General features: G+C 44.3%; 1 protein-coding gene across 2 annotated transcripts in view; it reads right to left on the bottom strand.

Moving 5' to 3' along the window:
* Positions 1-12,946, bottom strand: part of KCNJ6 (potassium inwardly rectifying channel subfamily J member 6) — a 159,158-nt gene that overhangs the window by 20,857 nt on the left and 125,355 nt on the right. The gene's annotated exons all lie outside the window — the stretch shown is intronic.

Raw genomic sequence — 12,946 nt, 5'->3', positions numbered from 1 at the left:
GAGATGGGAGGGAGGGATCTGCTCTGTCCACCCAGGCCATGGCTGTGTCACGCCCAGGATCCATTCCTGATCCTGTCACAAAGTGTTCCATTCCTGTGGCCCCAGCTGAGTTTTACCCCAAGGCTGTGTGATGCTGTTCCCATTTTTTTGGGCAGACAGCAAGGATAACTGAGCACCTGCCCAAAGCTGGCTCCAGAGGAGCTGGAGCATTGGGAGGGCAGAGGAAGCAGTGTTGGGTTGATGCTGAAATGTTCTGTTCTTGTCTGAAGCAGGATCCACCTCTGAATCCACAGCTCCTTTGCTCTTCTCTTGGCTGCCCATCCTGCTTTTTGGAACACCTCCTCTCTCTTCTCCCCATCCTCATTTTTGCAGAATCTCCTCTCTTTTCTGTCCATCCTTTTTGCAGCATCTCCTCTCTCTCCTCCCCATCCTCCTTTTTGCAGCATCTCCTCTCTTTTCTGTCCATTCTTTTTGGAACATCTCCTCTCTCTCCTCCCCATCCTCATTTTTGCAGCATCTCCTCTCTTTTCTGTCCATTCTTTTTGCAGCATCTCCTCTCTCTCCTGCCCATCCTGCCTTTTGCAGCATGGCACCTGCACTGGGCTTGTCCCTATTTTCTCTCTTTGGGATCAGCCCAAGGCCAAACGAGGCCAAAAGACTCTGATCAGAGCATTTCCCCTGCTCAAAACCTTATTCCAATGTGGAAGAAAAGCGCTTTGTGCAAAATCTGTGCATTCACAACTTGAAGTACTGCTCACCTGGTCTCTTTTTTCCCCCCCCTAATCCAGTGATCTTGCATTCCATTGAGACAGAGGGGAGGAAGTAGAAAACCCGCACCAACCCCTAATATACAGAATATCTGAGAGAGATTTGGTGGGATTTCTTTTTGGTCTGGATGTAAAATCTCAGTGCAGTGATTATGCAAAAATCCCTGGCGATGACGTGGTTCGACTTGACTCAGAGCAAGGAATCTTTCTGCTGATTTGATGAACTCAAGTGCTCTCACATGCCCTGAAAACTGCTCCAACTCAGGATCTTGGCATCTTGAGACAAAACGTTGCAGCAATATCTCGTGTTTTACCACCAAAAACACCTTCTCCACCAGAAAAATTTCCTTTTTTTTTTTTTTTCCCTTCCTTGACAGACTTGTACAACTTTTAAACAGGTAGGAAAAGAAGATAAATCCTAATTTGTGCTCAAAACGCTTTACAGTGAGCTGACACTTCCTTCCTCAGACAATTATTGGTCTCTGAGCCTGCAGTGGAAGAACTGGTTGACCTTAAGCCATAACCCAAGTGACAGCCCCAAGATGCTCTGTGCTAGCAAGTGAATTTTGATTTACATCAACCCCTCTGCCCTTCTCCAACCTTTCTTCCCACACACCCACAAAAAAGAGTTAGAGGACCCTGTTACTCATTTTTGCTGGGGATTTGAGTGACCATGGGTATTTGAGTGCCCTCAGCCCAAGCCCTTTCCTGGTATTTATTGCAATCTTATGAACTCAGAGGTTTTCCAGCAACTTGTGTTTCAAAACTCACAGAGAAAATTACGTTTCTTCCTTGACAGATCCATACTGTTCCCAGGGTCTCTTTAACACCAGGCCTTCAGGCTCAAAATAATGAAAAAAAGCAAGATTTTACAGCCTGAAGAACAGAAGGGAACTACCCCAGCACAAATAATATATATATTTTTTTTACAAGATTTCCCAGCCTGAGCTGACTGTAATTACACGACATCTATGGAAAACACAGTTGCTGCCTAATGCCACCACCTGCTTGGAATATCCTCTTTATATCAGCATGGTTTCATCATTTCCTCGTAGTGTGATGCCACGGGGTCTCATGATAAAGACTTCATAACACATATTATAAACACCAGCACAGATTAATGGCACAACCTGCATTTTCTGGGCTTTCACAGTCCCCATTTGCAAACCAAGTGTCATTTCTGTGCCACTACACCTGCTCTCCTCCTGCTATTTCCTTCTCTTTTTGTCCAAACAATCTACAGGTATGTTGTGTATTTTTGTCCATTTCAGGAAGTTATGGCCATCCTCTATGAAATTGCTTTAAGATGGATTTTCCCTTATCTTCTCCAGCCCTGCAGTAAGTAGAATAGTGCAGATAAGGTCTCCTGTGCTGCGTGGTGCTGTTTTCACCTGGAAGGCGTCAGGCTGAAGGGCACTGCTCTCCCTGTGATATCCCCGTGCCGGTATTTTTTTTGGGGAATGGGGCTGAAGGATGCTGCTCCAGCTGCCTCAGCACTGCCAGGAGTTCTGAGGATTCCCAGGGGTGTGATCCCTCCTGCATCCCTGAAGGACAGGGCACAGATTTTGGTGTCCTCCCAGGTGCCTGGGGGAAACTGAGGCTGTGCTGAGGGAGGAGAGAGGGCCCGGTTATGTGACAGGGATGGTGTGAATAAAATATTGAACAATCATGGAGTGGTTTGGGTTGGAAGAGACCTTAAATCCCATCCAGTGCCACCCCTGCCATGGCAGGGACACCTCCCACTGTCCCAGGCTGCTCCAGCCCCAGTGTCCAACCTGGCCTTGGGCACTGCCAGGGATCCAGGGGCAGCCACAGCTGCTCTGGGAAACCCTCCCAGAGAACAATTCCTAATTCCCAGTATCCCATCTATCCCCACTCTCTTCCTTTTATCTTTTAATTCTTTTACCTTTCTCCTCAGCCACACAGAGATCCCCTTTACTCTCGGTGCAAATCAGCCAAGAATTTTCGCCTCTGCCTTGGCTGCTGCTGGGGATTTGTTTCTGCCCCCCAAAAGATGAACAGGCTCATTTGGTGCTCCCCTCACTCTGGTTTCCATGTCCCAGTTTCCAGATAAACCTGGAAATCAGGACTGGTTGAAGGGCGAGGGTTCAATGGCACCAGCTCATCGTGCCCTGGCTGTGGTGCAGACCTCGGGGGGAAGGGGCTGGGTAGAAAATGCTCTGATTATTTAAAGCTTTCCCTGCATTTGATTCTGCTCACTCTGTAGACATCAGTAAAGCCTGACTGGTGTATTTCCAGCATCAGAGGTAATTTCCAGCATCAGAGGCTCTTCAGAAGACTACTTTGAAATATTAGGATTCTCTGTCTACTGGGTCCTGCTAGCAAGAAGTGAAAGAGCTTCATCTGCACAAAAAAAAAATTCCAGGGCAACTTCTGGAAATGTTTTAATTTTTTGATTTTTTTTTCCTGCCCCTGCTATTCTGTTCTGCTGGGTGTGATATTTACACAATGTAATGAAAAGAGTTTTGGGAGAGACGTGATCTCTGTCTTGGCTGCCATGAAGAGAATCAGCCCTGAGATCTCTGCTTTCAGGGGTCTCTGCTCCCGTCCTGTTATCCTTCCAATGGAATTCTTAGCCCACGTTTGTAATGGACCTGCTGCACCTGCTGGAATTCCGGCTTTTTGGTTCCTTTCTTTGTAACAGGTTGAGCACCGAAGCACAGACGACAGGTGGAAAGTGTGGTGGGAGGGATGAGCTCAGAACCCAAGGAAGGGAGGCAGAGGAAGGAGAATTTCCATGGACTGAGAAGTTCTGTCCATTCCCGTGTCCCTGTCTGCCACGGACAGTTTGTACAATGAAACATTCCAGGTTTGTTGGGTCTGTCCCTGTGGAATGGCTCTTCCCATCCGTCTGCAGAAGGGACAGTGACTGCAGAGAGGAGAAAACTCAGGAATTCCTGAGGGCAGGATGCCCTGCATGGATCCACCCTTCCTCCCATGGCAGCGAAGCCACCTCAGATGCTGCAGAGCCAAAACTTCCAGTGTGGGTGCTTTATCTAAACAATAAACATTCATCTGCTTCTAATCTTCCGTTTGCCTCTTAATTAGAGCCTTAATTGCTTCTTCTCTGAGACCATTAAGGAGCTGACAGGCCCTGCACAGCTCAATTCAGCTCTTTGGGGTCCTGATTCAGAGGCCGCCAGAGACCGAGTCCCACTGCACAGGTTTGGGAGGGCTTTGGATCAGGCTCAAAAATGCACATTAAACCTCAGACCCACACTGAGAGGGGATGGCTTTGGACTGAATTTCTACCCCTGGTGGTTATTGAATGCTGGATGGTTGGTTGATATCCCTTTGGAGGGTAAAGGAAGACGTAGCAAGGTTAAAATTTATGTTTTATGCCTTAAAACTCAAACCTTGACTAATTATGAGGGGTTTAAAATCCTGGTGTGATCAAGCCCTGATGGGAGTGTCTGAGGGAGGAGATTTAGCCCTTGACTCATGGTAGGAGAAGACAGAAGAGCATTTTCTTTAAAATGCAAAGCCAAACCTCCTCCCCTTCACAGCCGTGGAGCTGTGGCTGCTGCCTTTGAAGCCGATTTTTGGCCAGACGGGAACCTTTGACTGCCTCAAAACCTTTGGCTTTGGACTTTTCAACAGTTTTTCACGGCATCTGTCACAGCCCTATTGGCATTTAGAGAGTCATTGCTGCACTTAATATCTGAAAGTGTGGCTAATTTGTTGTCTTCCCACTGGAGAAGGAGATTAATGGAAAAAGAATTGGAAAACGACGAATATGGATGGGGAGGGGCTTCCCACTCTGGAGATCTGGGTGTAATAAATTAATACTTCTTATGCAAGGTTGGAAAAAAAAAAAAAAAAAAGCTAATGGTTGGTTAAAAAAAAAAAGTAGTGCCAGCACAATTTAATTGGAGTGGCTGACTCATAAATATTTTAGTCTTTTTTTTGTTCTGGTGGTGCCTGGCAGCTCTGCCACAGTCAGATGGATTTTTTTTTTAAGGGAAGCCCCTCTCTCTCTCCCTCTCTCTCTCTCCAAGTCACGCTGGTCTGCACCAGCCAGAAATGGGGAATAAAAGCTGCAAACCTTGATGTTGCTTAAGGGACCCCCACAAAAAGTCTGGAATGTCCTGTTAGACACAAGTTCTGACGATGATAATGATGATGATAATAATGATAACAATGACACTAACGACAATTCAGCAGTTGTTTGTAGCTGGGTGTTTTGCTGGCAGCTGTTCCAGGGAGACAGGAGCAGGCAATCCATGGCCAATCCGTGCTGGACACTCATCTCAACCTCCAGAGGGCCAGGAAGATGCCAAAGATGCACAAACCACAATTTCTTCAGTGGTAACAGAGGACAAAAATAAAAGCTCTGAGCTGGGCTTAGGAATTTTCCCAACCATTTCCAACCAGCCATCCAATTCTTCACAACTATAAAAAACAAGGAAGAGCCAGCTTGGAGTTTTATAATCACAGGTAAATTTAGATTGGAGGGGACTTCTATCCACTCTTGTGAGATCAGGCACATCCTGATATCCTCTTGGATATCCTCACCCTCTTCCATCTCTGTTTGTTACGTCTCTGAATTCCCTGACAAATCTCCCCTTTTAGCCTTGGCCACTGCCATGGAGTGTCCTCCAGAAGAGATTTTGGCTGCTCTGACCTCACTCTGCTCCTGCTGGCAGATAAATCCTGATCAGACCTGCCAGTGGAAATCATTTGTCCAGTTCATCACTTTGTAAATTCAAACTGCTGGGAGAAGCCTGGGAGGAGCCCACGAAATACCTGAGTGTGAGTTACTCCCCCCACTACTCATTTCTGAGAAGTTAATGGCCTTCAGCCAAATATTCCCCCTGAATTCATTTTTCTAAGCCAATTTTAGCATTCCTCAGATGCCTCAAACACGTTCCTCATAACCGCTGGAAATTTGGTGTTGGAGATCTCCTTCCTTTTTTGCTTTGTTTCGAATGTTTCTTTAAATCAGTGTTGTGGTTTTTATTTTTTTTCTTTTTCTTTTTCTTTTTTTTTTCTTTTCTTTTTCTTTTTCTTTTTCTTTTTCTTTTTCTTTTTCTTTTTCTTTTTCTTTTTCTTTTTCTTTTTCTTTTTCTTTTTCTTTTTCTTTTTCTTTTTCTTTTTCTTTTTCTTTTTCTTTTTCTTTTTCTTTTTCCTGGTCTAAGGTGTAAGAATAGGATATCTCATATTCAACAATCCTGTTTTTATTAAAATCCCATTAAAAAAAAAAAATAAAATTAAGGGTTTATGTCGCTCTGCAGAAATCCCAACTAAAGAAAATTGCCAAAATCAGGAAGAAAATAAATCTTGGAGAGCATAGTGACGTTCTTTAAATCATTCTTGGGAATATTTGGAATGAAAGAGAGGGAGTGAGAGAGCAAGAGCATGGCAGTGAGCCCAAACTTTGTCTGATTTTCTTTGGGATCCTGCGATTGAGACCACTGAGATCACTGCGATTCTTTGTGAATCCTTTTTCCTTAAATCCCTTAAGGGCTTTTTTTTCAGTGGCCTTGGAAATCCCAGGAACTGTGCCATGATGGGAGATTTTAGTGCTGGCAGCTGCTCTCTAGGATAACAAATTTAGAACTCATAAATTTTCTGTATTTTTTTCACGTCCTTTGTGTAGCCAGAGGTGTTTCTACAGTCCATAGCCTTGTTCTTTTTTAATCTATCAACTGCTGAGTTTAAATTTCTGGTTCAATTCACAGCTTTGCCCATTCCTTAAACTTTTAGGTCACTTTTGGCTTTACAGTTGCTGCTCTGTTCAATTTTGTGAAAACTTTCTGCTGAAGGTGAATAATCTTTCTGCTCACATTCTTTAGGAACAGATGCGAGTATTTGTAATTTTAGAGGGACCTTCTGGTTATTGGGGAGTGCAATGCAAAATGTTAATCCTTAATTACAGTTCACGGAGACAGGAGGAAAAAATATCATACAGCTGGAAGTAGATAAGCGGCAAGGGGAGAAGTGAAAAGATCTTTTAGAAATATGGGAGGGAACAGAGTTCTCCAAAAAATACTTCCCAGGGTTTTGAACTGCAGGCTACCCAGACTGACTTCACATCTGAAAATCAAACTGAGCAAAAAAGGTAATCAGCATGAAAGAATCAGTTCATTCCAGCAAAATTCCGGGGGTGAGATCCTGTCCCGACTCAAATCTGTGCCTGCGATTTCACTGCCGTCGTCTCCAGGCAGGTAACAACCCTGGATGACCAAAAGTGAAAGTCTAAAATTAGAAATACCGGCAAAATATCTCATTTTCCGGGAAAACATTTCAGTGCTGACCCTTTCCTTACACGGTTCCCGGAGCAAGCTGAGCGTGCCCGAGCGGAGGCTGAGCACGTTCAGGTTCCTGGTGTCGTCTTGGGAAGCGCTCTGGAACGGAAAAGGCGCTTCAGAGGCCCCCAGCACGTCTGCGAGGGGCTCAGGAATGACATCTCCACTTGGAGAGCAGGTGGAACACTGCTAATCCTGCCTGGGGAACCCTCTGACCTGGCTGAGGCTGAGGTGCCCTTTGCAGAGAATCCTCCAGGTGCGGACTGTCCGTGCTGGACCCTCCTGTCGTTCCTGAGGGTTTCAGCTGGCTCTGGAGCTCCAAGGATTGAGCAGCAACACCTCTGCAGAGCCGGGATTCTGGGCTAAAACTGATGGGAAACTCGCTTTGAAAGGATGCTGGAAGCAGAGGAGATCAAGTGTCTGGAATCATGGGAAAAAGGAAGAGTTTGAGTGTCTGGAATCACGGGATACAAGGGAGAGTTTAAGTGTCTGGAATCACTGGATTCTAGGAAGAGTTTAAGTGCTTGGAATAATGGGATTTTGGGAAGAGTTTAAGTGTCTGGAATCATGGGGTTTTAGGAAGAGTTTAAGTGCTTGGAATAATGGGATTTTGGGAAGAGTTTAAGTGTCTGGAATCACGGGATTCTAGGAAGAGTTTAAGTGCTTGGAATAATGGGATTTTGGGAAGAGTTTAAGTGTCTGGAATCATGGGGTTTTAGGAAGAGTTTAAGTGTTTGGAATCGCGGGATTCTAGGAAGAGTTTAAGTGCCTGGAATCAGAGGATTTTAGGAAGTGTTTAAGTGTCTGGAATCACTGGATTTTAGGGTGTCTAAGTGCCTGGAATCATGGGATTCTAGGAAGAGTTTAAGTGTCTGGAATCATGGGATTATAAGAGGAGTTTAAGTGCCTAGAATCACAAGATTATAGGGAGAGTTTAAATGTCTGGAATCACAGGATTTTAGGAAGAGTTTAAGTGTCTGGAATCATGGGGTTTTAGGAAGAGTTAAAGTGTTTGGAATTGCGGGATTCTAGGAAGAGTTTAAGTGCCTGGAATCACGGGATTTTGGGAAGAGTTTAATTGCCTGGAATCAGACGATTTTAGGAAGAGTGTAAGTGTCTGGAATCAGAGGATTTTAGGAAGAGTTTAAGTGCCTGGAATCGTGGGGTTTTAGGGAGCCTCTGCTGGTCAATGAAGAGGGTGCCAGCCCAGCTTCCCACTGTGTCTTTCTTCTTGGAAAACAGGAGCAGGACCAGAGTTAAAGCAAATTTTGGGATCCTGTCATTCCTGTGGCCATGGAGATCAGGAGCCCTGCAGGGAATAAGCTGTGTGGGCTCAGGAGAGATGAGCAAGGACAGGATTTGGGGGCACCCCTCGGTGCCTGTCCCTGCTTTAGGAAGGAGCAGTGCTGGCAGTGGGACTCTGTGGGAATGTGGAAAGAACTGGGATCTGCCCTTTCTCCCTGCCCAGAGAGACTTTGGAGGGATTGCAAAGACGGGACGAGCAAAATGAAGATTTTCTTGTGCAAGTCTGATATGTGGCCAGCGCAGAATTATTTAATGATATCCCATCTGTTAGACACCTGTCTTTTAAAGATATTACCTTTTAATCTGAGTATTACATTTGAACGTTTCAGGGTGAGGGAGCAGCTGGAGTTGTGAAGAGCTGAGGAAGTATTTGGTGAGAAAAGTGTGAGAGATGGACAAAAAGCCATTATCAATCATTCATAACAGGTTTGCAAAGTGCAGCACTGCCCAGAGAATAAAGCTGTTGAACAAATGTGCGATCTCTTTCCCCTGAAAGTGAGATACAGCAAAATTTTTGGTTGAAATGCTCCTAATCGGCGTCTCTTTTTTATTTCCCACAAACGTTGCTCCCTGATTTCTTGCTATTCCTCGTAGTTTTGACTATTGTGAAATCGTAATTGCCTCCTTTATGTCTTCTGCTCCTCTTCAGCAGTAAAACTCATCTTTCCCACCTGTAGAGAAATCTTCCTTTAAGGAAACATCCCAATGGGATGGGAATGCCTTTCCCTGCTGGCATTTGGAACTCTCCCCCTGCTACTGCCTCTAATTTTCTGCGTTAGAATAAATAACAATGAAATGTTTTGTAAGAGGCAGTAAAATGAAAATGGGACAGAAGTGAAAGGAATTGCTGGCAGCTCCAGGGAAGCGGGGATGTGTGAGAAGTTAAACCTTGTCCAAGTCTAGCACCCAGCAGCAGGAGATGTTAAAACTCTTAAAATAGAAAGGAAAGCTGCAGACTGGAGAGCTCTTGGGTTCTGATCATCCCTGGAATGAAGATGAACCAGTTTGGAGCAGAAGCCACTTATTCCTGACCCAGCTCAAACTGCATTTCAATCAATTCAATTCAGCCGACGTGCTTTGGTCACATCCCGGAGCACAATGAAATCCACTTCTGTTCTTTGTCTTGCAGAAACACTCGGGTGGGAGAAATCCCGGCGTTTTTCTCCCTTTCACCTGCACCCCCCTAAGAAGCAGCTGGAGAGGATAAATATTTCTTGTCTGAAGAGCAGTAGAAAATTCAAGTGAGAAACTCTAACCCCAGCAACGTTTATTGAGAGAGAGAGAGAGAGCAAAGACTGCTGAGAGGTTATGAAGGGTTGAAACTGCTTCAATCCATATCAGAGGGAGATATTTGCTAGGGCTGGGTGAGGCTAAGGGGTAAATATTGCAATTCATCCCAGAGAAATCAAACCCACAATAAATCAGCCGGTCAAAGGGGCTGTAGGGAAGAGGGGAACAGCTTTAGATGATATTTGTCTGGTCAATAGCAGTGTTTACTGTATAAATAACCATCCGAGTGAACATTTTATTGCTTTGCACACATATTTTCCACAGCTGGCGAGTGTGGTTGTTTCTGTAGCTGTAAAACCTTCCGCAGACGCTGCTCTCAAATCTGCCCGTGTGTCAGGATTATAAATGCTCCCTATTCCAAGTTTATTTGTAAAATTATCCCTCTGAACACAAAGTTCTCCATCTGGCTCATCTTTCTGACAGCTATGAATGTGCAAGATCATTTCCTTCCCTTGGGACTGTTCAACGCTCAAATGTTTATTTTTAGTCAGAGGGAATCGCCAGAGCGTCACCAAGTGCACCCCACTGGGCAGACACAACTTCACAAGACTTGTTCAGAATTTTCCTCTTTTCTCACCATCTCTGTCTCTCTTTGAGTTTCTTTCTCTCGGTTTCTCTCGCTGTTGTAGCCTACCTGACCTTCCCACTGCACCTCCCAAATTTAAAAGGTTTTCCTTTTCTTCTTACAGGTCTATTTCCTTATCAGGATTATACACTTGCAAACCTCGCTCAATTTTTTAAAAATACCTACTTTGCTTATGGTGATAAGACTTCCCTTAGAAATAGCTTTCAGCAGATGAAAAAGGCTTATAAATTTTAAGCCTATGGCAAGGATTCAATGATCATAAAAATATCCCTAACTGTAGATTATTTTACATTTAAAACTCTGGGAAACGGGGGCTGCAAAATGTGGAAATTCCAGACGTGTCCTCCAGCTGCAGTGAAGTTTGGTTGGATTTTTTTCCCCCCATTCCTCAAGGCTTCTTTGGTGCTTCCATGCAGCCTAAAGTGCTTTTATTGTCCCGAGATCAATGTTTTTGGATGCTTGAGAGACATGCACCACCACCAGGAAAAGAACGGAGATAAGTCTTTGCAAAAGTTTTATCCTTCAAATCCAAAGAGATATTTTTGAATGTTGTTGTAAATAAATAAATAAAGAAAAATGCATATTGGAAGGGTCCCTAACAAATATTTTTTTTTAAAGCTTCCTTGTTTTGAGTGTTTGGTGGGGCTGGATGAAGGAGTCAGAATGACTTTTTGGAAAATGCCTTGCTGGGGATTCTGCCCTCAAAGTGATCTCATGGTAGAAAAAATGGGAATAACCAAGGTGTAGGGATTCTCCCGGGGATAATACTTTGCTATGTGCCATAGTAAAGACACATCCGCTTCTTTTTGCATCTCAGGAAGTTATGGCAATGCTTCCATGGGGAATTAAGGGGTCCTTGATTTGAACTTTCTGCTGAATTTTAATTTGGTTCATTATTTTAATGTCATTTAATAAAATGCATTATTCTCGATCTCCTGTCCTAACACACAATGCACAATTCCCATGACAATCCGTAAAAATTGTGCTTCCTACAACAGATAGATGTGATTCTGGAGCACTAAGGGTGGAAAGTACTATAAACGCATTTACCTGCCCAGTCAAATTTAAGCAGAATCAATAATTAATGACAGTATTAGCAAACGTTTACCCTCATCATTTCCCATTTTATTTCTCATCGGAGCTGTATCTGAGTGGGGGAGCTCTGAAAACAGGTAAAGGATTGTTTTCCCTGGTCAGACTTGGGAGTGGTTTTCTGATGGATGACACAATCTGATGACCTCAGTCTGGTTTGGATCCCTCAGCAAAGGTGCTAGATGAGGACACTGCTGTAGCTGACATCACGTTTTCCTGGCTTCAGCTCTTATAATTTTGCATTTTGTAACTTTGTTGGCGGGAACGCCGGGCTGGAGCTGTGAGCCGCTGCTCTCGCTGCTCTCACTCTGCCTCAGGTGGAGGGAGGAAAGGTGAATATTTGACTGCCTAAATTGGCCTTCAGTGTTTGCCAGGATGCAACTTGTAAATATTTATCAATTCAAAGAGTGAAAATTCTTGGTTTTGGTAGAAGGTTGGCCTGATTGTACCTTCAATAAATATCACTCAATGCATGGGGTCAGAGCACAGCACAAGAATCTACTTCTGCACCAACGTGTTTTAAAAATTTTGCTGGTAATTCTGGCATTGTTTGATGCCCTCTGCTCATATCTCACTCAGCAGGAGACTCTATCCAAACAGAACAGTTTAAAATGGGAAATGGACCCATCCAGGGCAGGGAAAACTCTTTAATCCCAGATATCTTCCGTGGGTTTTCAAATCACTGCGTTCAGTTTCTCTCTTGATATGGACTGGAAAGGTTTGAGATAACGAGAGATTTGATTTTTATCTCAAACTTTGCCAGCCCAAGCAGTCTGAGGGGTTTTGTGCTGCAGTGAAGGCTGCTGATGGCTGAGTGGGAGAGGGGGTCAGGCCAGAGCAGCAAAGGACACCCCAGAGAGCCCTGGGGTGTGCAGGGGAGAAAATGAGGTGAGGGAAGGGTCACAAATAGAGAGAGATGAGACTTTAAACCAACAAATCTACATTTGCTGCACTGCAGAAATATTCTGTGTTTTGATCTTGTAGGTGGTTTTGGTGAGACATTTTTTTATTCTTCCACTACGTGCCAATCACTTTGCTGGAAAACACGGTGTTCAGCAAACCTGAAAATATCCCCCGCCCCCTTGGGACGTCAAGTTCCTTCAGCTGCAGTTCCGAGATCTCAGGATGGTTTCAGGGAACAAACAGCAATTTCCTCATTGTCTCACCCCAAGGTGATGCAGATGTTTGAAACCTCGGTGCCTGCTGCACAGATCAGGAGCACTAAACATTTCATCTTGATTTCTCTTCAGTACCACCTACTTCCTGGAAAATTTGGATGCCTTGCATTTACCACTTCAACTTCCCTGTCAAGATCCTTTCATTTTTTTTTTTTTTCTGTTGTGTTTTTTTTTCCCCCCCTGCTCCATTTTTGTCTCACACGTTTATTATATGGTGACAAATGCAGTTTTCTTCTGACACCACATAATAGATGTGTGAAACACACACACATGTTCTAGTAGGAGACTGCTCTTTATTTCCTGGCTCCAGTTGCAAAACTTGAGTCAGGGTTGGAAAGGTTGTGCCTCTGTCAGAGCTGTGGGATCCACGCGCTCAAACCTTCCTGGGTTTTGCTGCAGTCGTGGGGAGAAATGGCAAATCTCATTCTTCTGTTTCTACAATCAGAGTTTTCTCCTCCC

Source organism: Hirundo rustica, chromosome 2 (assembly GCF_015227805.2).
Source record: "Hirundo rustica isolate bHirRus1 chromosome 2, bHirRus1.pri.v3, whole genome shotgun sequence".
Classification (NCBI taxonomy): Eukaryota; Metazoa; Chordata; class Aves; order Passeriformes; family Hirundinidae; genus Hirundo; species Hirundo rustica.
The sequence above is the reverse complement of the archived record's forward strand: the minus strand, read 5'-3'. Positions and strand labels throughout refer to the sequence as shown.